A 24,058-nucleotide genomic window follows, 5' to 3' on the forward strand; every position below is an offset into this window, starting at 1 on the left:
ATTGCTGTGGTTTACCTGCTTGCCACCTGTGCTAATATAATACAGAGGGTCTCAGGATATAATACCTGAGGTCTTGGAATACAATACAGAGGGTCTCAGTCAGTTCTGACTGTGAAGCAGGACAGGCTTGTTTAAACAACCCTCCCAACTCACAAGTTTTATGGCAGCAAAGAAAATGTCCAAGCAAATATCCATCCGTTCTTTGTCTCAGCGAAGGGCAAATTTCACTCGTGGAGCTGTGGTACTTTTGCTGAGCCCTTGTAATGCCCCATTTGCCCATCCTGGAGTTGAGGTGCTGAATGTAGCCCTGAGAATAAAGTACCAGAGCATCCCCACTCCACCAGGCTTTGCTGGGTGTCAGTGTCCCACTGCATCCAGCACAGGGGGTGCCTGTGCCAGGTGGAGGGAGTGGGGACGTTCCTGACCCCCTTCACAAGGGCAGTGGATGTGAGATATTGTTGGCTCCCCTCAGCACGGACACCCCGGTGTCTCCTCCAGCAGAATGCCAGGACAAGGAGACCCCCACCCACAGCAGCAGCACTGGGTTATTCAGGGATGGCCATTCTCCTGGCTTCAGTGGCAAATTAGACCCCTGGAAAGGGGTGGTGGGCCGGGTTGCCCATCTGCTCCTGTTTTTGTCCATCAATTAGCCCTCCTTTCCAGCGGGCTGATTGTGGTTCATTGGTTTCCGCTTCACGTTCCGCGTGGTTTCCAGACACCATCACAGAACAGCTCTGTGCTGTCTCCAGAGAGCTTTTGCCTTTGGACTCAGGCCATCTTTTTTTTTCCCCCCTTTTCTTCCCCCCCCCCCACTGTTTTTACAGCACTCCCTTGGGCCAGCTCGAAGGGTGGACCCTGTCCAAGCATGCCAGGTGCTGCAGGATGCCCAGGGTGACCACCAGCACCCACCCACCCATCATTTCACCCACTGCTGTGTTCCCAGCTCCAAACGTCTCTGACGAACCTCCCCTGCCTTCTCTGTCACCAGAGCAGAGCTTCTTCCCCACATCCATGTCTCCCTGGTTGGCAAAGCCACACACCTCCGGTAACATTTCCTCCTGATCCACACAATTCTTCCCTCACCCTGCTCACCTCCATCAATCCTGTCACCTGTGCACAGGGATTTTCACTGCAGACGTGGAGCAGGTCCTTGCCCATGCACAGCTTTGGTGTCACAGCCACATGGACCATCTGGGTGGCTGGGCTGCTCCAGCTTGCCCAAGTCCTCCACACTTTTGGCCAGAAGAAAGTTGATGCTCTGGGCTGTGCAGACGTCCCTCTTCAAATCCAGGGCACCAGGGATGAAGGGACAACACTGCTGGGAATGAGACAGGAGAGGAGACCCAGAGTCCACTGAGGCTGGAGGGCTCATGGTGAGGAGAAGGGATGAAGTGCAGCTGTTTCTAAAACTACTTCAGCATCGTGAGCTTGAAGAGAAAAACTTTTGCATCTGGGCTCAGAGGGGTGGCTGGTTTATTTTTTTACATTTGGTCAAAAAAATTCCCATGCCTAACTGGATAACGTGGTGTGGGCTTGGGACTGGATTAGAGGTCCAGCTGTCATGCCCTGGGAAACCCTGCCTGAGTTTAGGGGGGAAAAGCCTGAAGGTAGATGGGAAAAAAACAGATGTTTTTTGGGTGCATGGCTGTGAGCACCCCATCCCACCAAAGGTGTGAGGTGCCAGGGACTCCCCTCCCCAGGCAGCCTGTGCTGGGAGCTGTCCCTGGGTGGGCTCAGGGGCAGAATGTGGGGGTCTCCCACACTGGCCCAGCTGTCAAAGCTGGCGTGGGGCACCCCAGGGCAGGGCTGGGGCTCAGGAAACTCCTCTGGGGGCTCTGCCCTCCTCAATTTACTGCTGCTGGGGGCCTGGGGGGCCATATAGGGATTTGGGCACCTCTCACCCAAACCTTATACAGAACCAAAGCATCACTTTGTGTCCCTGAATCAACTAATTGATGGTTCTGGTGCAGACAAAAATATAACATAAATTGAAAATACCCACCTTGGCATGCATGTGGGTTAAGTCTGTGTTACTGTTGTCATGGAGGCATCTCCTTCTTATTTGAGCTCCTGTCCTGGTCTTTCCTTATCTGTCTGGATGGTGGTGCTGCTCCATTCAATCCAGCCAGTTTTGCCTCCAAAAGGTATTATTATTTAATTCCCTTTGCAGCTGCCTGCTGCTCTCCATGGCCAAGCAGTTCTTTGGCTGATAAAAAAAACCCAGTTGAGCATCGGTCAGTAAATCAGTGGTAACAGAAGTGCTGAATCATTAAATCTTACACTGTAACCCGTTTTAGCTGGGCTTAGAACATATATCCAGGATTGCAGATGGAGGCAACAGGCTTTAAAGGCAAAACCAAAACATAACACCCAAGGGAGAGCAGAGCAATCCCTGGTTTTCCTGACTGGGGCCAAGATGGCTCCAGCCTGTTTTGGTGCCTGCCTGAATGCAAAAATCCTTTCCCCTGTGAAGAACTGTATATTTTGAATTTGTCCTGAGTTAAAACTTAAAAATAGAACTCTATTTTTTTTTTTTTTAAACAGAGATTCTAAGTCAGAGCCAGCTCTGACGGGAATCATGCAAATTCAGAGCTGCTTTCTGAGCCCTGGCTGCACCTTTGGGTCAAGCAGCTCTTAGCATGAGCCACCACTTAGTGTAATCCTACCTTGCCAACACAGAGAAGTGTGACTCTTGTCCCACAGAGCAGGTGAGATGCCCAGACTGGGCACAGACTTCCTACAAGCACTCATCCTCCCTATTCCACATCCCTGGCATCTTATTTGGGGTGGTGGGAGAGAAGGAAAGCTCAGCACAGGGACACAGCACCTGCTCTTTCAGTACTCACAGCGTGCTTTTTTACTCCCTCCTTACTAGATGAAGGGAGAAGTGAGTTTCTAGAAGATGTTGGGCAAAAGATCCCAGAGCAATCCAGTCCTGGGAAATCTGTTGGATCTAGGCATTGTTCATAGCTACTTACACTCTAGTTTTAGCATCTTGCCAGTAAGATAAAAGTGGTGCCAGCCTTCAGCAAGCTGCAAGGAGATGATGATGCTCTCAGAGCATCACCTGGAGCTCTGTCCTGCCACATGGCTCTTGTCCCATAGCCTGACCTTCAGGAAGAGTCCCTGCAGAGACACCTTCCCCCCAGAGCAAACTGCCCAGTGTAGAGCTGACTGGCTTCTCTCAGGGCTCCAACATCTCCCATCCACACCACCCTCCTCAGGTTTTCCCTTTCCCCCATGTGCAGTGAGCCCAAACCCACCCAAACCTGCTGCTTGTTTCCAGACCAGCCTCACCATGTGGTGTCATCATCTCACCAGCTGCAACATCACCTTCCCATCCAGAGGTTGGAAAAGCATCCCCCATGGAAAAGTTGCTCCAGCAGAGCCACTTTTATCCCAGACCAGGCTGTTTCTTGCTTTCCTGCTTGCTCCCACGTGACGTGACCGTCTGCTTCCCTCATTTCTGAGGCAGCAAAGTAGAACCTCCCTGGACAGAACACAGCACGTGCATCCAGCCTCATCCTTGTGGTGCCCCAATCCTGCTGGCACAGAGCACAACCAGGGCATCTCCCCAGCTTCCACAGGACCCTCTGCCCAGGCACATTCCCTCTGCTGTCACCTTGCACAGAGCTGTTGTCTGCTCTGAGGGATCAGTGGTGAAGGAAAGGTCTCTGTCCTGCCCTGGTCCCTCCCAGGGGGTTTGATCAAACCTGGGTAAGGAGATCTCACTCCTCACAGCAGCGACTTTTCATTGACCAAGCCTAATTCTTGAAGAGTTTTCACAATATTTCAGAAAGGGAAAGAGCTGAAGGCTCCATGGGCTCCTGTGAGGACCTTCCTCCAGGTTAGCAGTGCAAATCCTCAGGGACCACACAACTGGGTGTTCATATTAAACCCTAAAATCAGAGAGGCAAACAGATGAGTCTACAGACAAATGGATGTTGGATGAAGAGAGAAGATAAATAGAAGGATGGAGAGCTGGTGGGAGGAATGAGAAGCAGATACACACAGGGATGGAGGGAGGAATGGCAGGCAGGGAAGGGGACCATGGGATGACTTGTGCAGGCAGACAGTTGGCTGATGGATTCAATAGACAAGAGGCACATCAGTGCATTATTTCCTCCTCTTTCTCTTCTCTGGAGCAGAGGAGAGGATGGCCGGCCCCGGGGCCATGCAGGGGAGCCCGGCAGCAGCCAGGGATATCAGGCAACAGCAGGGCTCTGCCCTCCTGCCCGAGGACAGGCAGGGGCCGGGGTCCCACTGCCCCGTGGGGTGCCCGGCCGGCCCGAGCGTCTGTTCCCTTTGAAGCGGGTGACTCGCAGAGCCGCCGGCAGAGAGGATTTGGCAGGTCGGCACTTCTGCTCCGCGGCAGGCCCCATAACAAGAGGATTGGCTTCCCTCCCTCCAGCACATGGCTCTCCCTCCCCTCCGCGCTCCCCGTTGAACGGCAGCCCAGCCGGCAAGCCCCGACAATCTCCCGTCCCCCTCAGCCCAACCTCATTGTCCCCGGGAGATGCCTCCTTCCCCCTCCCCACCTCTCCCTTCTCTTCCTGGCAAATTCTCCCCCTCCTCCTGGATCCAGCCGCTCTCATAATAGCATCCTTTTCATGGAGACAAATTGTCCAGCCGGGGGCTGCACCTGAGGGCTTTCGCCCTTTAACAAATAGCCTTTTAATTTTCTGCCAGAAGGGCATGGAAAGGGGGGGAAGAGGGAAAAGGGGGGGGTCTGGAGAGGGGGTTGCACAGAGGAGAGAGAATCAATCAGACATCCATCTTCATCATTGCTGCCAAGGGACCATTTGCACTGGCTGGATGCCCCTGAGGGAAGGTGGGGTGAAAAAGAGAAGAGGTTGGGGTGAGGGGGAGGCAGGAGGCGGTGAGGGAGGGGGATCACAGAGCTGTGCCATTCCTGAAATCCACATGGAATGGTTGCCCTCCAGAAAAACAGACAGCAACCCTTAGAGCCCAGGGAAGGGAGCTGAGGGTTGTTTTCCAGCTCTTACTCTGCTCTCCAAAGAGATTGGGTCAAATCCAAAAGAGTCAGTAGCCCCGGCACAGAGCAAAGCAGCAGCCAAGGAGAGCCAGCTCAGGCCATGGGAGATCCCAATCCCTGTCCCCCTGGAAGTGGGGAACTCCAAGTGAGATGAAGAACAAAGAAACACGGGAAGAAACTCCATCAGCACCTTCTCCTCTCTGTTTTCACAGACATCATACACAGCTTCTACCACAAGGCAGGGGAGCCAGAAGAGCTTGAGATTTTCCTCTCCCTGGTGCCTGGGCAGCAAGGAGGGAGCCAGCAGGTGAAATCACCGAATCGCTTTCCTCTCCTCTCCTCCAGATTCTCTCCTGCAAAGGGATATCTCACCACAGTGTCAGCTTTAGCTGGAATCTGTCGCCTTTCCCACCAAAAAATAAGCAAAGAGGTTAATTAGATGTTTGCAATCCAATTTACGTGTTGTTTGTGAAACCAGCATTTCAGCTGTAACCCAGCCTGGGAGCCCCCGTGCCCTCGCTCTTTTGCTAAATTTATTTCACAGCTTTGCAGAACTGGCTCAGCCGGGTCAGAACTCTTCCATTATCATTTTATCGCTGCCTCTTACTCTGTAATTACAAGCTGCTTCCCTCACCCCCTCCCTCCTCTTCTTCCCCAGCCCCCTCCAAGCACAAGGTGGGAGATGCTGGTCTTGCTTTAAGCTTTTTCTACGATTTGTCTCACCCACCGAGGCCTGGGAACAGTTTGGCCCTGGTTGCAGCAGATAAGCAAGGGAAGGTGGCTGGGAGAGGGGGGGGATGCTGTTCTACAGTCTCCACTCCCCAAGGATTAAAATATTCAGATGCACTGATGAATAGCAATGAGTGCTGGAAATGAAGGCCTGGAAACTCAGCATCGGAGAGGCTGGAGTCAATCTGGCAGGAAGGAGACGAGTTGCAGAGTCCTGGAAGTCTGTGGCACATCCCTTCATGTGTCCTGGGCTGACCCTCATTTGTTTCCAGACACTGACTGGGAGGGTGCTGGTTGGCATGGGCCAAAATGGTGCCAGGATAGACACACAGAGGTGGCCAGCACTCTTACCTGTGCCCTGTGGAATGTGCAGGAGGGATTTGGGTGCCCTGTTGGCCAACATTCCCAGTAAGCTCCAGCGAGAGGGAAAGGTCCTTGAGGAGCATCTCAAACGCACATCCCACAGAGCCAGGAACCAGCATCTCCCTGGGCTTCCAGCTCCTCCTCTGTGCACATAGGACAGTCCCAAAGCTGGCACTGCCACCAGAGGACAGTCCCCAGCCAGCACGGTGGCTCATTGCTGGGCTCCACTTGTAGATCCAGGAAATGTGGAGCAGCAGCAGGATCCCCACACCAAGTACCCTCTTTCCTACCCCCCCTTGACATTATAATCCATCCCCTTCCCGAAGCACCAGCCTCCTTCACCTACAGTAAGGGGAAGGGGCCACATCCTCACCAGGGAAGGACCATGTCCTTCTGCCCAAGCTCAGTCTGAAGGACCCTCCCTTACCAAAGTTTAGGGAGAGGAAGTAACAAGCAGAGGGATGCCAACAGCTCTGGGGCACTGTAACATCTTGACCATGGGGACAAGTCACCACAGGACAAAAAAAAATGAGTTTGGGATAGAGGTGGCACTATTTCTGCCCTGGGAGAAAGAGATGCTGCCTTGCTGTGTGGACAGGGCCTGGGTGCAGCTGGACACGGCCAGCAGTGCCCTGCTTTGTTGCAAAATTTGGCTTCACTTCAGTCACCTGTGAGCACAAACCAGACAAGAACTCGCGGGCAGCATGAATACACACACACAGCCAGCTCAATTGCCCATGAGAAGGTTCATGTAATTAACAGGCAGCCAGCTTTTCTTTCTTGTGGCAAAGAAAGGATGGGGAAGGGGGTGTATTTTTCTGTGTCCATCCCCTGCAAGCAAGTTCCTGCAGGACTGTTCTCAGGAGCAGGGACCATGACACAGTCTGTGACCAGGACCCCAGGGGCACAGAGGGATGGACCACAGGCCCCTTTTCCCAGCCCTGATGCCCCTTCATGCACAAAGTGGGTCCGTCCCCTCCTAGGAAGAATTCAGAAAGCCTTTTCCCTGCTAAATCCACAAGTGCAGGGAGCCCCTCTTTTCTGGAAATAGCATAATGATGGGCCCTGCTGCCATGCCATGGTCTGTGCAGCCCCCACTGTGCACTGGGATCCCCATGAGATCACTGGGGACAGTATTTAACACTTGTGTCCATCACACCCCCACACCACGAACACTCCAGTTCCCAACCCTGGAGCACATCTGGCTCTGCCTGTCCCCTTCAACCCTCACATGCCGTGGTGTCCACAGACACACAGCCAGCACCAAGCACAAAGACACCTCCATCCCTCCCTAAAACAAAGATCAAAGCCCCTGCTCGGAGCTGAGGACACCACCCCCTCCCTCCGCTGCTGGAGGAACATTAAAACCCCATTAACCTGGGGTTGTTATTAATCATGCAACATTGCCCAGTGGGGACAGCCCTGACGTGTGAGTGCCCAGGCTCTCACCAGCTCCCCCGGCCCGGCTCCAGGTGACACAGGCACGGAGAAGGTGGGATTGGTTTGTAGCTGTGCGAGCGCTCCAGCTCCAGATAATGAATTTCCTCCACGAGGCAAAGGAGGAAAGAGCTTCGCTGAGATTGGAAATAATCACCCCGAGGCAAGGCAGGGACTGGACTCCAGACGCCTCTCACCCTGCGGATGATAATCCCCTTTGTGACTGGGTTAAGGGCAAGGCGAGGAAACCACGATTTATCATCTGCTTGAACCACATCCATCCTCTGGAAGAAGATTTCCAGCGGTGCTGCAGAGCGCGCCCACGGAGAGGCAGAGATCCCAGGCCAAAATCAACCCCGCAGCTCAGGAGATGTTCACTTTGGAGACCTCCTGAGGACACAGAGGGGACATCTGGGGCACAGGCCGGACAGATTAATGCCAGGAGAGCAAAGCCTTTGCCTGTACGTACGTATGTAGGCTGAAGCCCCATCAAGCCCTCACAGCTCCGTGATATTAAAGCTTTCCCCTCATGCATAGAAGCAAGCAGGGGGGCTAATTGCTTCTTATGACACTATAATGGTAGGACTATTTACACTAGATTAAAATCCAATTCATAATGAGGTATAATAACTTTGCAAATGCCAGGATTTGTCAAAGGGTGAGGAGTGCCACCGAGACAGAGCTGAGCAGCCTCAGACTTGGGGTCCGAGCCTTGGTGTGGGAGGAAGGGGCTCTGGGTTGGTGGGGTTTTGTTGACTTCTCCCTCTTTGGTTGCTTCTTCCACAGGGTAAGCAGATAGAGTGGTGAAAGGGAGTGTGGAGACTAGAACAGCCCTGGAATAGCTTTACAGCCAAGAGGGCAAGGGGGCTGCCCAGGGTCTGCACAGTGCCTGGAGAAGGTGAACTGTGTGTGGACAAGAGGTTGGGCCACCCACAGAAGTACCTGGGCTTTACCTGCCACGTCAGGAACAGAGCTCCTTCCCCAGGGAAGTTTGTTCCAGATGCAGACAAACCAAAATCCTCCGGTCACATTGAATCCCATCAGGTACCAGGAGTGCTGAGGCGGCCTCCAGACCAGGATATGACGACACTCCTATAGAAAACATCACTTGCTGGATGTTGCATATCATGTCACATTCATCAGACACCCCCCCCCCAGAAACTCATCCTCCCTGCCCAGTGCCACAGTGGCCCTTCCCACTCACCCCCGGGCCCATTCAGCCACCCCCACCAAGGACATGAGCAGAGGTGACACACACCCAGCACCTCCATCTCCCCTCACGTTTGTGGGAGGCTCCTGTGGGGAGGGGGGATTTTTGTCCCACAGGAAAGCAGTGGCCGAGATTGAATCCAGTTTGGATTGAATCCAGTTTGGATTTGCTCCCTGCCTCCACCACATGTTTACGGATGTGACCTTGAATGAGCCCAGCAACACATCACTCCTGACGCCTTCAAAAGAGGTATTTATTTATTCCCTGCCAATGACATGGACTGATGGTGCCCTCTGAATTTCAAATAGGACTCGGCTCTGTTTTGATAGTCTGGTTGACTGTGCTGGAAAACAGACAGGGAGGAAAGAGCCCAACAAGCTTCACTTGGAAAGGGAACATTGCTAACCAGATCCCAGGGCTCTGTGAGATTCCTGGATCCCGCTGAGGGGGCTCAGTGTGGCGCTGGCACGTTGCACAGAGGATTTAAGCCATGTACCTCAGGTCTCCAGTGCTCACCAAGGTTCTCTAGTGGATACCAGCACTAGGGAGTGCTCCAAAGGACTGTCATCACCAGAGGGGGAACTGCAGGAGACAACAAGCACCAGGTTTGATGGAGTTGAAGGGGGGACTCAGGTTAAGCGTGAGCCCTGATATGCCAAAGTGAGTCACTCCCCCAGTGTCGCCAGGCTTTCCAAGCCTTCTCACATCTCCACATCTGTTCATGTTCAGAACCGACTGTCTGCTAAAAAAAGCTGACAGAAAACCCTCCAGAAAACTAGTTCTTCAGCACACAGTGCTGTGAATTTGTCAGTCATCCTGCTGGGCACTCAGCACCCCCAGCTCATGGCTGCTGGGCCACTTGCATCAAGGACAAGGGGAGCTGGAAGTAATATTTGATTTCCTAAAGGGCAAGACCCTCTTCTCTATATAAACTCCTCCTCAACAGGATCACTGAAGCAGCTACTCCATGCACAGGAACACAGGAGGAGCATTTAGTTACAAAAATAGCAAAAATCTCAACACTCTGTGCTCGGAAGAAAATCACCTGAGCCTCCAAAACAGCAGAGGCAAATTGAATTGTGCCAAACTCACATTCTCAACAGCAAAGGGCTCTTTCTGGCTGAGGAAGCACTCTCCCAAACTGAGGATGTCCCGTTATCAGGGCAGAACAAGGCCCATCCCATCCTCCCCAAGCAATGTGAGATCTGGGACAGCAGCTGGTGTCAGCCTGAAATCCATGTCCTGCCTCATCTCCACAGTATGGGTGCACCAAAGCAGAAATGTTCTTACCCTTTGGGCCAGGGGTTTTCCTGGCATGCCAGTGATATCTAGGGGTGTGATTTGGTGGGAATAAAGATACCTGACCTGAGGCAGGCTTTGAAATTTTTGGCTAGACTGAAGCTATTTGTCCAGAGCAGCTCCTGGCAGTGGCAGAGCCAAGAGAGTTCTGGCAGCCACAGGACAGGCTGAGGAACCCTCTCTCCTTGGAGGGCATGAACTGGCCACAAGAGCCAGGGCTCTGCAGGGGTAGGAGGTGTGTGGGATGAGGGTGGAGGAGTATCTAACATATCTGTCACCACCACCATGTGACAGACACCCCAACAGACCCTGCCTCGTGACGGGGCTGTCAGGTTTCAAGGAGCATCAAGTGCCTCCTCAGAGCAGAGCTGCTCCTCACACTCTTTTACTCCTTCCTAAGAGGAGGCAGAAGGTGCTCACAAAGCCAGCCTCAAGCAGAACACATGGATGTTGCACGTATCAATATGTTCAAGCTGTAAAGGAGGAGATGTCGAGGAACCCGGCACCTCCAGCCTGACAGATGGAACGGGGCCCAGGAACACCCCTGATCACATGGCACCTCCTAACACCACCCCAGGAGGGGACGAGGCTTCTTGGCCAGGGTCTGAACCAATTACCTTCTGGCAAACGTGATGCCCTTCGATTCACCAGCACTGAAAAGGAAAGCACAATTTTCCCCCATTCTGGTTTTTGTTTGTTGAGAGGGAGAGCGAGCTGGAGGAGGCGGCAGAGCAGAAAGGGATTGAGAGGATGGCACTGCATCCCAATTGGAAAGAGCCAGTGGCCACTGCCCAAGTGAAATTCCAACTTTATGACATAATGGGCTTTTTCTAACCAGCGCTTGCTATTAACTTCGGCACTGGCTTAAACCCCTTGGCCTCAGGCACAAGCAGAGCAGAGCTCATACACTGTAAATGTTAATACTGCTTTAGCACTGTAATAAGCTAAAAGGTGGATGCAAGATCTGGCACATTAATTCCTTTTTTCATCTTTTTAGCACATTTCAGGGTAATATGAATAATAAATATTTGAGCTCATGAAGGTTAACGGATGGATAACCCTGGAGACTGGGACTCCCTGGGTAGGAAGGCAGCAGCTCCCTCCCATATGTTGGCATCTCCAGCAGTGATCCAGGGAATTTGCCTCCTCCTGAGAAGCTGGAGGTGCTTCTTGGCAGGGAAATGTCTGACATAAAAACTTGTTGCCTGGCATACTTGTTTACACTTCAAATGTTTGGGCTGGGGAATGAGTAAAGGCAGATGTTTCCAAGCATCACAGGGCAAAGCTATGGAGAGAGAGGAGAACCTCCTCCATCTCAGCACAAGCTCTTGGTTTCCATTGAACAACAGCCAGGTTTGGTCAGCAAAGGGCCCCGATCTCAGAGCTGTTTAGGCATCTAATTCCTATTGCAACCAGGTGTAGATTCACCTGGACTGAGAGCCTTGGTGGCAGAGTAAGGGAGCTGAGCACACACCTCTGGAGTTTTAAACTCCACTTGAGTCTGCTGTCACTGAGGGAACGTTCTAAAGGCAGAGCTCTGCATGGACATGACCCAGACATCTTCATCAGCCCCAAGGCTCCTGGTCTGACCTTGTTTTGCAGGTGCTGGGCCTGACTGACAGGGCTTTGATATCTGTCAGGCTGCAGCAGCACAACTCCTCGAGGAGAGCATCTGCGGATGCTCTGGGACAGTTGGGTGAAAAACTTCCTTGGAGCTGGGAAAGCTCTGCCCATCACCTCTGGATACAAAAACATGGAGAGGAGGGCTCTGGGAGAAAGTCACACTGCTTTAGCATCCAGTCAGGTGCCACAAGGGAGGCTCAGCTCACCCCATGTGGTGCAAACCATGTGGGCTTGCAGCGAAGGAGTCTGAAGGGATGCAGAAAATCTTCTAATCCAACAAGACAGGAATGCTAAAAAAGGAACATGTCAGGAGAGAAAGGGTAAGTCTAATGACCCAGGAAAGGGTTTGAACCCTGTGCTGGGAGAGCAGACACTGCAGCAGGTTAATTCCCATTGTTTACCTATCACAAAGGCCTGTCAGGTCTCCCAGTTACTGGGAGAAAAGGGGTTGGGATGAACATGGATGTGATCACCTGGGGTGGAAGATGTGGGGATTGCCCAGATTTCACCTGCTGTTACAGTTTTGTCTTCCTGACCCACACGGTACAGACAATGCCTGAGACTGTCACATCCAACAAGCAAGCCCTCTTGCTGGGAAAGGCCCAGCAGAAGTTCTACTCTCATTTTAATCTGTGGTCCAAGGCTGGTGGGCACCAGCACGGTGGGACAGAGAAGGCACATCCCTACCCCTGGTAGCCAGTGATGGGGTGGGTGTCACAATGTGCCACTGGAGCTTAAGTTGCAGGAGAAAGGTCTTGACTGTGCCACCAACCTGAAGTAAGGATTTAGTTCCCATCCTGAGCCTGATGGGGTGGTCCAGGATCTTCAGGGGGTGGTGGGGGCAGGGATGCTGCATCCCCTCCTCAGATTCCTTATGCCCCATCCCGAACAGTGGTGCAGGAAGCTGGGATAAGCAAGGAACACAGGGCTTGTGCCAGTTTGGGAGGACAGTCAGGGGGACAGGGCAGCTGTGGGCCTGGCAGGGGACACGGGAAGGGCAGGCTGGGGAAGCACTGCTGATGGAGAGGGGAGCACGGAGCTGGGTGTCAGGGGCCAAGGGGTGACTGCTGCGAGTCTCTGGGACCCTCATCGGGGAGCAGCCCACGGAAACACGCGGCTGGGGAGCACTGGTGGGCAGGACATTGTGTGCTGGGGGGCTGCGAGCGCGGCTCCCCCCGGCACGGAGCCCACGTGAGCTGTGCACACCGACCACGGCTGTGCAGCCACAACCTGCCCCTCGTCCCCTGACCCGGGGAGGGGGGACCTGCCCGCCGCCCCTTGGGGTGCGAGCCTGGATGCTGCGCGAGGAGGGGAGCGACGAGTCCCCCGCCCTCCAACCCCCCTGTTTGCCTTTCGTTTTGCTCACTGTTGCGTGACCGCCGAGCCCCCCTCCCCTGGCAATCCTTGGGGGATATCAAGGGCAAGGAAGAGAAGGGTTACCTGGAGGAAAGGGTTGCTAAGCAACTCCCCCCTCCGACCCCCCCCCCCAAGCACCGCAAACCCAAAACTCGTTCCAGGCCTGCAACCAGATTAGCATATTAATGAGGCTGTAATTTCCCCGGAATTGTCTGCACGTCTATGCCCGCTCACAGCACACTGGCCCAGGAGTTTGCTATGCAAATAAACTGGTTTTACAGGCTGTGGCTTAATTAACTCATCAAGTTCATCTTCCTAACAAAAAAGGCAGACTAACTGCGGATTAATGGACCTGTGTTTGCTCTTCTTTCTCTCCCCCTCTCACCCAGTCCCTCCCGGAGGCACTGCCTCCCTCCAGACCCTTCCGTGCCCGGCCGCTCCAGCCTCAGTGCTGGGGAGATCCTCCAGCCTCGCAAAGAGATAAATCCTGGGAAAAGAGATGGGGGGGAAGGAATCTTAATACCGTTTCCAGCAGAGTCGGGGAGGTTTCCTCATCGACTTCAAGGGGAATAAGATGGATCAGGCCTCAAGGATGGTAATTACGCCTTCAGTCGAAGCTGGCAGGTGACCACTTATGAGAAGGAGGTGGCACATCGTGACACTGTCTCTTTAAAATGGTTGTCTCTCTGCGGATCAGGGGTCGGGGATTTTGGGGAGGGGGATTAAGGTACCGTTTGTAGGGGAGCTCTGGGAATCCTGCTCCTTCCCTTACGGTGTAGGGTCAGAGCAGGTGAGAGGGATGCTCACCCTCCTGGGTTAATTAGAAAGGCCCTTCTTGCCTGCATCCCATGCTCAGCAACGTGATGCCTTTAAAAAACGACCCCCCCCAAAAAAAAAAAGTAAGTATAAGGATTTTCAAGTCACTGAGGGAAAGTTCACCTGGCCAAAAGTCTGTATTCAGACTGGACCAGAGCTGACTTTGAACACTGACATCATTATGAGTTTATCTCCCTTTCACTTCCTTACGTTTCTGTTCCCTTCTTCCTTCCCTGGGAAGAGGGAAGCAGTTTCCTGTGGCACCTGGATGTATGGGTTTCCCTTTCCCCATCCTCGACGCGGGGGAGCCCAGCTCTAGTTCCTTCTCCGTCTGATGAACCATTTCCGACGTCTTGTGGGACGGGGAAGGGGGACCCCAGAAACAGGGTTTTTCAGGCCCTGAGCCTGGAGGGGAGAGGTGCCCTCCCCTCCCCCCACCACCCACGTGGCTCCATGGCAGGCACAGAGACAGCACACCGGGCGTGGAGAGGAGGCAAGAGAGAGTTTATTGTTGGGAAGGGGTTTATAAGGCTTTTAGGAGGGTCAAAGGGGAACCAATCACAAGTTCAGGGTCACACAAAAGAAACCATCAGGTAAAGGGTCAACAGCCAATAGGAAGGGGTTAAACAAAGGACCAATGGGACGCCTCGGGACACCTTTCCCAGGACACTCCTGCATGGGAGATAACAGTTGCTGTGGGGGGTGTTGGGAAGAAGAAACACGTGTTTGCAAAGGGACCACAAAGAGCCATTTTAAAACATGTTTAAACAAGTTTCTCATCAGATTCACTGCCACATGGATGGGGTACAGATGTCCCCCCATGCTCCACACGTGGGCTGGGGGTTGGAAGCATGAGGAGCTGGCTGGGAGCTGTCAGCCCCCAGGCTGTGTGTGAAGTGACTCCACTTGGAGATGAAGTGTCTGAGCGTATCTTTTTCTTTTTAATTCCAGCTGTATTGTTAGTTAATTGTAGTTTGACCTCCAGGGAGGTTTTCCGTGGCTCAGAAGGTGGCCTGGGATACCGAATTCAGAGCCTAGGGTGGGAATGGTTTCTTTGGCATTCATAGCATGAATTGTGCCAGCCTGATGCACAGAGCCCTGAGGACTGGAGAGCCCAGAGAGACAAAAAGGCAGGGGGAAACTGAGGAACTGTTAAGTATCTGAAGGGAGGGTGCCAAGAGGATGGAGCCAGGCTCTTCTTGGCACTGCCAAGACATAGGAGAAGAGGCAACAGGTAGAAACTGATGCCTGGGAAGTTCCACCTGAACATGAGGAAGAACTTCTTTCCTGTGTGAATGACTCTGCACTGGAACAGGTTGCCCACAGAGGGTGTGGAGTCTCCCTCACTGGGGATTTTCCAGAACCATCTGGACACAATCTTGTGCCTGCTTTGGCAGAGAGGCTGGTCCGGATGACCCACTGTGGTCCCTTCCGACCTGACCCATCCTGTGATTCTGTTGTGACCCCAAAGCCACCCAGCTTGAGCCCTTGGCTTCCAACTATACTGGGCACAGCAGATCCGCTGCCCATCACCACCACAGAGCTCTCACAGCTCTGGGATCTGCCCCTGCAGTCACCCCTGACTTTGCCATTGGAGTGGGGAAGGGGCTGGTTCCCCAGCCAGCTGAGCTACCAAAGACCTCCCAGCTGCTCCGTGTGCTCAGCTCTGCAACATCTCCTCAGGAAACCTCGGCAGAGGTCCACACTTCCCTTCAAAGAAAGTTTAGGAGCATTCAAATCACACTGAGCTGAAGACCACCCCTCTTCCAGCCACAGCTGTCTTGGAATGGACTGAAGTTAAAGCTTGTTTGCTAAAGTTGGTTTAGACTGGGCAAAGTCCTTGAAAAATCCAACTGTACTCAGAAGCTTCTCTGCCTTCACAGGGAAATGGACTGGCTGACCTAAAAGGTCTTTTCCATCTCTTATTTCTGTGGTTGTGTGATTCATCCCCCTTCTTTGAAAGTGTTTCCTACAAGAAACGTCTAGTAGAAGGGGAAAAAAGTGATACTAAATAATCTTTTCTCATTTCCTCTCCTCATTGTCAGAGAATATGAGAGGTGAGGGATGTGTCTGCTGTGACATTAACCGAGCAATGGAACAGAAAAGGCAAACCAGGATTCAGCTTAGCAGCCAAGAATGAACCTATTCATGCAAGGTGGGGTAGGAGGAGATGTTCTGGGGACGTCCTTTCCAGGAACACGGTTGTTCCTCACTTTCTCAGATCATGAGAAAACACTGAGCTGGAGAACAACAAACATCTCACAGCAAGAGAGGAGTGGCCACATCCCAACCCAGGAGAGGACCTCCCTCAGAGTGCTGATCCCAGGAGGCAAATGTAGCAGTTTCCTGGGATGCTCTTGGGAATCAGCAAAGCCAGCTGTGGGTTCAACATTCTTAACATTCTTCAGGAATTTCTCTCCCGTGACCTTGCCCAATTTCCTCTTAATTCATTCAGCTCCTGCCGTGAGGAGTTCCAGAGATAACCCATTGCAAGAAGCACAGTTTGTTATAAATCTTGCTTCTACAACCTTCACCTGAAGGCATGAAGTGGGGTTCGGTTTCATGTTGGTCCCCCACTAGATGTTTCAGGTAGGAAATGGTGTCCAAGGCATCACATAATCTCAGAAAGGAGAGAAAAAAGTCCTGAGGTCAGGTAAGACATTCCCCTGGGAATGTAGAGGGGCATCTTTCCATCCTGAAGCAGCCCTGAAGAGAGGGACTGGGAGTTACCCCAAACAAGGGCTCAGGAAAGGTCTCTTGGCTTGTAGCCACCAGGACACTCCTCAGCTTCCCATCCCCACTCTCCATCCCAGTCCCTGGAGTGCTCCCCCAGTCCTGTACAACCCCAGGGAAGTTGTCCCACCCCACTAAGATGTGTCCACCACTGTATCCCTCTCCTCTCTGGATTTCTGACACCCCAGTGATGAGGTTTTTCTCCTCTCAGTGGCTCTCAGGTGACTTTGGCTCATAGCATTGCACCACCTCAAGCCTTCTCGTGAGCCACAAACTGAAGATCACCAAATTATTCTTCTTTTTTTTCCGTGTTGGATAATACCTTTCAAACCATCCCATCTGCTAATCCCTGGTTTCCCGCATTCTCAGAGGCAAACATAGTGTGATATTCTAGAAAACAACCCCTTTCAACTGGTTTCTGCTTTAAAATTTGAGCGTGGGGTTGGGTACATTGTCACATCAGGTGATTTCCAGGCAGACTGGGGAGCCACCGTGTTTTGGGGGGAGCTGGTGCAGACAGGCTGGGACCCAACTCACAGCCACTACTCTGATGGCATCAGGATGGGAAGGCAGCAGGAGAAGGAGCTGCTGCCCCCAGAATGAGAGGGAAGTTGGGGAGGGACCAAAGGGACAAACCCCTGTAGGAAGACAAAACTCAGCATCTGATCCCGGTTCACTTATCAGTGAGGTTTTGTCAGGGATTTGGAGATCAGAGGTGGTTTGAATGATAATCACCCATCTTCAGCTGTTGTCCAGGAGATGTTTATTTGAAGAATTGTTGTGCCCATAATATAGGGCTTTCAGCTCTTTTTGTTTCATTGATTGAGTGGATTTTCATTCTCTATTTTCTTTAGTTTTGTGGGAGCAAGAGAAGCACTAAAAACCCGAAGTCCTACAGCATCACCTCTTTCTGCAAAATGCATTTATACAGTTTTGTTTTTTTTTTTAAATAAAGACCAAAACTTAAGTGCTTACAGCCAGGAAATCACCCCAAATTTGAACATTTGCCAGATACTGTTTCCACCCATAAGAATCTCTTTTCCAGACAACATTCCAGGACACTGGCTTTTTTTTTTTTTTTCTTTTCTCCAATGTAGCTGCTACTTCCACAAAAGGGGGAAAACATTTTTTTTTTTTCTGACACAGGAGAAGTGGGAGAGGAGGGAACCTGAGAGGTGGAAAGCTGGATCTACACAAGCCGAGCTTTGAATTTAAAATTTTTCCCTTTCGGGATTAAGGAGGAGAGTGATAAAACAAGGGAACAAATTTACAGAGGGAGACATCGACTCTTTCATCACGAGCAGTCCCTCAGCTGGCAGGGGAGGCTCCCGCTTGCCCACAAGTCGAGGGGCAGGATGCAGAAATTACAGGGCGAGTCTCTGCGGCTCACACTCCGTGGGAGGTCAGACTACATGCTCGTCGGGGTCCCTTCTGGCCCTAAAACCTATGAATCTATTGATGCTCTGAGGCTTAAAAAGCAGCAGCTGCTCCTATGCAGCACCTAGTTCTCATAAGCATTTGGAATAATGGATCCATATTGTGCCAATGCATACTAATGTTAATATACATTTGCAGCACACAATGTGATGGCTTTGGAGACACCCAGGTGTCAGATGGAATCAGTGTCAGTGACACACCGTACCAGGACTTCGAGGCAGGTCCCTGTTGGCTTCTCCAGAGGGAAGCTTTCGCTCCTTTGAAATTATTGTGTTTATCCCTCATGTTTACGGAGGGGAAAAAAAAAAATTATAATGAACGAATTGTGTCAGGCTTTCCACAGGACTGGTGTCCACAGTTTGTAGCCAGCCAAAGTCTGTTTTTCACAGGGTTAGAGATGTGGATGTGAGGGAAAACAAAGAGGGATGCTGCATGAGGAATGCCCAAGGACTTCAGAGGTGCAGCCTCCTGCTCTCCCTGCTGATTCCCTCTCATGCACCAGTGCAAAGAAATTAGGAGCCAGGGCCAGGGGCTGCTCCCAGCTCTGTCCCCGCTGAAGTCCGGAGAAGTAGCACAAAGCATTTGCGAGCCAAAGACCTGAGCCTGCCTCTGCTGGATTTAATCCCCCCGGCTTTCAAGTGCAGAATCAGGTTCAGATTCTGCAAAGGGAAAATGGCCTCTTTAATTGCTGCCTTGGGTTGGGATTGTGGGGCACAGAACACACTCCCACCTCCAGCCCTGCTCCCTCCGCACCCACAAGCCGTGTAGGGGGGTGTGCAAGGACTGCATGAGCAGGGTGGGGGCGTCAGGGGAAGGTTTGCACCCCAGATTTGTCCTGTATAATTCGTGAGGGTGTGGAAATGTGTGCAATACCTTCACATTTATGTAGACACAGAGAGATACCTTATTTTTTCACAAAACAAGCAAGCCTGCACCAACCTCACCGAAATTCCCTGCCCAAATTCCCTTGTCACGTTTACACGAGCCCACATGGGAAGCTGCCCAGAACATCATTTCTTTACAGGAACACAGTACAGTAGCAGACCACGCAGCAACTCCTCAACTGCTTGGATGCTCATTGTTCCCATAGGTAACTGCCCAGTCAGTCCCAGGGCTGGGAACAAGGACTTTGTCACCACCCAGGCACTGCAAGGGTTAAGGCCACCCCTGTGTCAGGACTCACCTAAAGCAAGGCCTGGATGGATGGAGGTCTCCTTGGAAGCGCCTCAGTCCTGCAGAGCATCGTCAGGGCTCCATCCCACACACCAGCTGAGCTTGAGGGGCCCTTCCAGGCTGGCCCTTGGCCATCCCCACCTCCCCCTGCAAGGATTTGCTTCCAATGGAAAAGCTAAACCTAAATTCCCCCACACTGGTTATTTTTCCTGCTCCAAAAGGAAAAAAAAAAAAAATCACGAGAAGAAAAGAAAAAAAAATTGAAAGAAACCAACAGCTTCCCAAGTCCCCAGTGACTCTGCTCCCCTTTGGCCCTCCACAGTACCCTGCTGCCAATCTTCTCTTCTGGCCTCTGGACACCCCGGAAAGCCCAAAATACCCAGGTGCCAATGGGAACCGCCTTTGTTGGAGCAGGTGTGGCTGCTTTTGTGGCCCTAATCATGGTTAGGAGAGGCAGGTGTGCATTTCTAGTGAGGTCAACAGAAGGAAATGGGGATGGAGGAGACAGAAAGCAAGGTGGCCGTGTGCCCAGGTGACAGTGACAGTCCAAGCATTGTCACAAGAACTGCACATTAGGCAGCTGATGAGGTTAGAGAGGTCCCATTCGGTCTTCCCATTCCCTGAGGCAATGGAGGCTTTATCACATCCCTGCTCAGCACGAGGTGCTTCTGCCCCGGCTTCTCACCCAGGTTGTGAAACGGGTGTTGGAGCGGTCTAGGCAAAACTCTCAGCCCCACTCCCGGCCCCGAGGCAACCCCAGGAAGGGCTCTCTCCTCTGGCCTGCACAGAGAGAAAAATCTCATCCCCTTGAATAAAAAGATGGGGTTGAGGGACGGTGTCGGCTCCCACAGAGCCTGGGTACGTCAGAGAAGGCAGGGCCACCGAGATGGGTGTTGCAGGGGGAATGTGCGTGTGCGAGGGCTGGTTCTGAGTGTGTGCATGAAACGTGTCACAGGGATGCGCTTCCCAGCCGTGAGGGTGTGGGGGATGAGGATTTGGGGTGTGCAGGAGGAGCGTGTGTGCGCGGCAGGGTCCGTGCACGCGCGTGGACGCGCCTGAAGGAACACAGGGAATGTGCAGGTTGGGTGGTGAACGCAGGGAAGGGAGATACGTGTGTGCAGCAGAGGATGAGGCAGACAAAGAGCTGTGCAGGCAGGCAGGGGGACACCCCCAAGCCCTTCACCGGGGTGTCAGGGCTGGGGGAGCCGGGTCAGCCCTGGTGGGGACTCCCCAGCCGTTTCCTCTCCCGGGAGGGTCAATCTGGGGGGGTGTGAGTGTGTGCAGGGACAGAAGCGTTTGTGCAAGTGTCCGAGTGTCTCCTCTCCGTGACACTCGGGGCTCACCACTTGGTTTTCTCGGCCCCCCCAGCGTGGGGCTGAGCCGTGGGGGTCCCCCCGCACTGCTCTGTCACCGCTCGGGGTGGGCAGGCACCGGCATTCCTGGGTTCGGTTTTAATCGCAGCGGCTGAAAGACCGAAAAAAAAACCGCGCTGAGATCCCTCTGGCTCTTCCCGCTGCGGCTGGGCCGGAGCTGGAGGTGTCCTGGGCAGCGCAGCCCGGGATGAACTATTGGGGGGGCACTGGGAGAGTGGAGGGGTCCGATGAGCATCTGATAATTATGTCGTGGTATTCGCAAAATTTCCAGTCTTTCCGGCCAACGCAGCTTTCTGTGGGAGGAGGGAAACGGGAAAGCAGAGAAAAACAGAGAGGCACAGAGAGATCGGTGTGGAATGTGTGTGTGACGAGAGGGGGAAACGAAAAATAGAGCAGCGAAGGGTGTGGGGAGAGAGAGAAAGAAAGAGAGAAAGAGAGAAAGAATCGAGAGAGAAAAAGAGGAAGAATTGAAAGAGAAAAAAAAGAAAAGGAGGAAAATAAAAAAGGAAATGAGAAAAAACGGGAAAAGAACAAGAGGAGAGAAAGCGAAAAAAAAATAAAAGCAAAATGAGAAAAACGGGGGGAAAAGAGAACAAAAATAAGAAAAAAAAAAAGAAGAAGAAAAGCTGGGGGGGGAAGAAAGAAAGAAGACAAACAGAGAAAAAAAACGGAAAAACAGAGAAATACAGAAAATTAGGAAAATATAAAGGAAAAAAACAAGAAGGAATAAAAAGGAGAAAACGGGGGGGGAAAATTAATAAGAAAAGCAGAGAGGGGAAGATCGAGGGAGAGAGAACGAAGGCAACAGAGAGGCGGGGGGGGTGGAAGGGGCAGCCGTGCCCGGTGGCCACAGGCGAGGCGGGGGCTCGGGACGGGGCTGGGGGCGGCCGGGCCCGGCGGGGCCGCGCGGTTCAGCACCCTGGAGAGCTCCACCGGCACGGCGGGCGGGACGCGGGGACACCGCGGGGGACGCGGCCGTGCCAGGGCCAGGCAGGGCTCGGGAGGCCCGGCGAGACCCGGCGCTGCTCGGGGCCGGGGTCCCAGAAGTGCTCCTCCATCGCGGGGCTCGGCCCTGCCGAAGGCATCGCTGTCAGATCCGTCCTGGCGCGGGACTCCGCGCCCACTCGGGTCGTGGAAGGGAGGGAGCAGCGTCCCTGCTCCGCTTTCCTCCCTTCACCCTTCCCGGTAAACCGCTCCCCCCTTCCCGCGGAGCTGCCCCCCCCACCTTGTAGCCCCCCTTGGCCCGGCGGTACGCGAGGCTCTGGGGCGCGCTCAGACCCCCCGTGTGTCCCCCCCGTGTCGCCCCACGGTGCCCGTGAGCAGGGAGGCGGGAGCGCTGTAATCCCTCATCCCGCCCGCAGGTGCGGGCCGTGCGCTCCCCCCTCCCTGTTTCCCAAGCGAATCCAAAGGAGGGAGGAAGACCCGGGGGGCGCAGCCTGAGGGGGTCACCCCACGCCCCGCCAGCTTTGGAGGTCCCGTGTGCGGGGGGTACCCGGGGATACCAGCGCCCTGCTCAGCCCCGACCCCCGACGGGAGCACAGGGGCGAGCCCCCCTCCCCTCCCTGCCTTGCAAACAGCACCGCAGCCCCCGGCTTCAGCCCTGCCCCGCCGTGTGCCCCCCGACCCCCCCGCTCCGGGGGCTTCTGCCCCGCCAGGGCGGGCTCCCCACGCACCGGCTCGCTCCGTCCCGCCGCTGCTATGCGGAGCTCCGCGGTTGCCGCCGGCTTTTCTCATGCAGATTCCCTCTTTCACACCTCCCAAACAAAAGCAAACGGGGGCATCGCCTCGCCGTGTCAACACACACGCTCATTAGCGGGGAGGCGGCGGGGGGAGCGGGTGGGAACGGCTCGAGCAGCCCCTCCGGGGGGGCGGTCGCATCGACGGGAGGTTGTAGCGGGCCGGGGATCACCCGAGGAAATTTGGAGCGAGTTCTTTGCCGCGTGCCCCTCAAGTCACTAAGTTTCCGAAGGTCTGGGTTTGCCTGTCTCCGCTTCGTTTTATCGCAGCACACGCTGCTCACAGCCAGGCTTTGCCCACCCGCGACTCGGCATCGCGGGGAGCGGCAGCCGCGGGACCCCGAGCCGCGGGCGGGTTAGCCCCGGGGAGCCGTCGGGGAGGTGGGAATGCGGCCCCAGGATCGTGCTGGAGCTAGGAGGGGCTGGGGGGGCAATTAAAGCTTCACCAATTACCGCGACCCTCGGTGGGGGGAGGGGGGGAAAGGGGGACTGATTAAAAATGGCAATGGGGGGGCGGGAGGCGACTGGGGAAAGGTGAGAACAGCAGGGATAAGCGGCACCTCGGTGGCTCTGGCTGCCCCCCAAACCCGAGAGCGGCAGCTCCGGCCGGGCAGGGGTCCCGGGGGGTGTCGGGGCGCTCCGGGGGCCGCGCTCCCCACCGAGCTCGCACCGACGGGTCTCCGAGCTCCGTGGCCGCCGGCGGTACCCGCTCCGCTGCCCCCGCCCGAGGTTTTTGGTGTGTCTTCACTTTTGTTTGGGATTTTTTTCTTTTTTTTTTTTTTTTGTGTGTGTGCGCGCGTGTATGTGCGTGTGTGATTTGGTTTGTTTCCCTTTTTTTCCCCCGTTAAACCGCCTCAAAGGAGCCCGGTCCCGCGGCCGCTCCGCCTCTCCCGCGGTTTCTCCCTGCTGCCGGCATCGCCGTCCGTTTTGTGCCTTTTCTTCCACCGAAACCCCGTACCGGAGCTCGGAGGGAAGGAAGCAAAAAATCCGTTAAAAATAAGAAAGCGGGGGGAAAACCCAAATTAAAAATCCCCCGGTTGTTCGTTTGCATTTGGGCCGCGGTGGGGTCGCGGGGGCTGGTTTGTTTGTTTTCTTTTTCACACCCCCCGGCGATTCCATAAACACCCGTGGGGAGCAAAGAGCTGGAGCATCCCCTCTGCCCGGCACCTTCCGGAGCCCTGGCGAGGGATGGGGAGGAGGGAGGAAAGGAGCTGTGGGTCGGGGGGGCCCGGCTGGCACCGTGGGGGCTGCGTGGGGCTTTGTGCGCGGGGCGGGGGTGCCGCATTGTTTGCCGGCGCTGTGAACACGCACACTCGCACACACACTCACACTCACCTCGTGTCCCCCCGCCCCAATAATACGGAAATTTCCATGTCCCAGCTGCCTTCCCCTTTTAACCTTGGTATTAATTTAGGACGGATCTTTTTAAACAGCCCTGTAATGCATTCAGACGCTGCTGGAGGTTTATCTTTTTCTTTTTTTCTTTTTTCTTTTTTTTTTTTTTTTTTTTTTTTTTTTTTTTTTTTTTTTTTTTTTTTTTTTTTTTGTACCGTGGGTTATATTTACACCCAAAACAAAATAATTACACTTTTGTTGGCGAGAGAAAGCTGGTGATTAGACTGTGGCTCTTTGCAGCAAACCCTTTCTCAGTGGTACACCAGGACAATTTTTCACGGCTGGGTGAAATCAGACGCGGGAGGTAATGAATCCTGTGAGCTATTTAAATTTACAATTTGTAACGCAGTCACTCAGAAACGCCTATGGCCCGGCGAGGAGA

At 53.7% G+C, this 24,058-nt stretch overlaps 1 long non-coding RNA gene across 3 annotated transcripts; it reads right to left on the reverse strand.

Annotated features, from left to right (window-relative positions):
* Positions 1-3,224: 3,224 nt before the first annotated feature.
* On the reverse strand, positions 3,225-19,375 carry LOC113984363. 3 transcript variants are annotated; one of them, XR_005564619.1, is made up of 6 exons: positions 19,183-19,375; positions 9,142-9,317; positions 8,479-8,617; positions 7,723-7,915; positions 5,007-5,399; positions 3,225-3,899 (listed from the first exon to the last, which is right to left on the reverse strand). It is a non-coding gene; the product is annotated as an uncharacterized LOC113984363 (long non-coding RNA). The 3 variants fall into 3 exon arrangements; XR_005564618.1 differs by lacking the exon at positions 7,723-7,915; XR_005564620.1 differs by lacking the exon at positions 9,142-9,317 and having other exon boundaries at positions 5,007-7,915.
* Positions 19,376-24,058: the final 4,683 nt, after the last annotated feature.

The sequence above is a fragment of the Pipra filicauda genome, unplaced genomic scaffold, assembly GCF_003945595.2.
Source record: "Pipra filicauda isolate LSUMZ 115617 unplaced genomic scaffold, ASM394559v2 scaffold33_size4404698_pilon, whole genome shotgun sequence".
In the NCBI taxonomy this organism is placed as follows: domain Eukaryota; kingdom Metazoa; phylum Chordata; class Aves; order Passeriformes; family Pipridae; genus Pipra; species Pipra filicauda.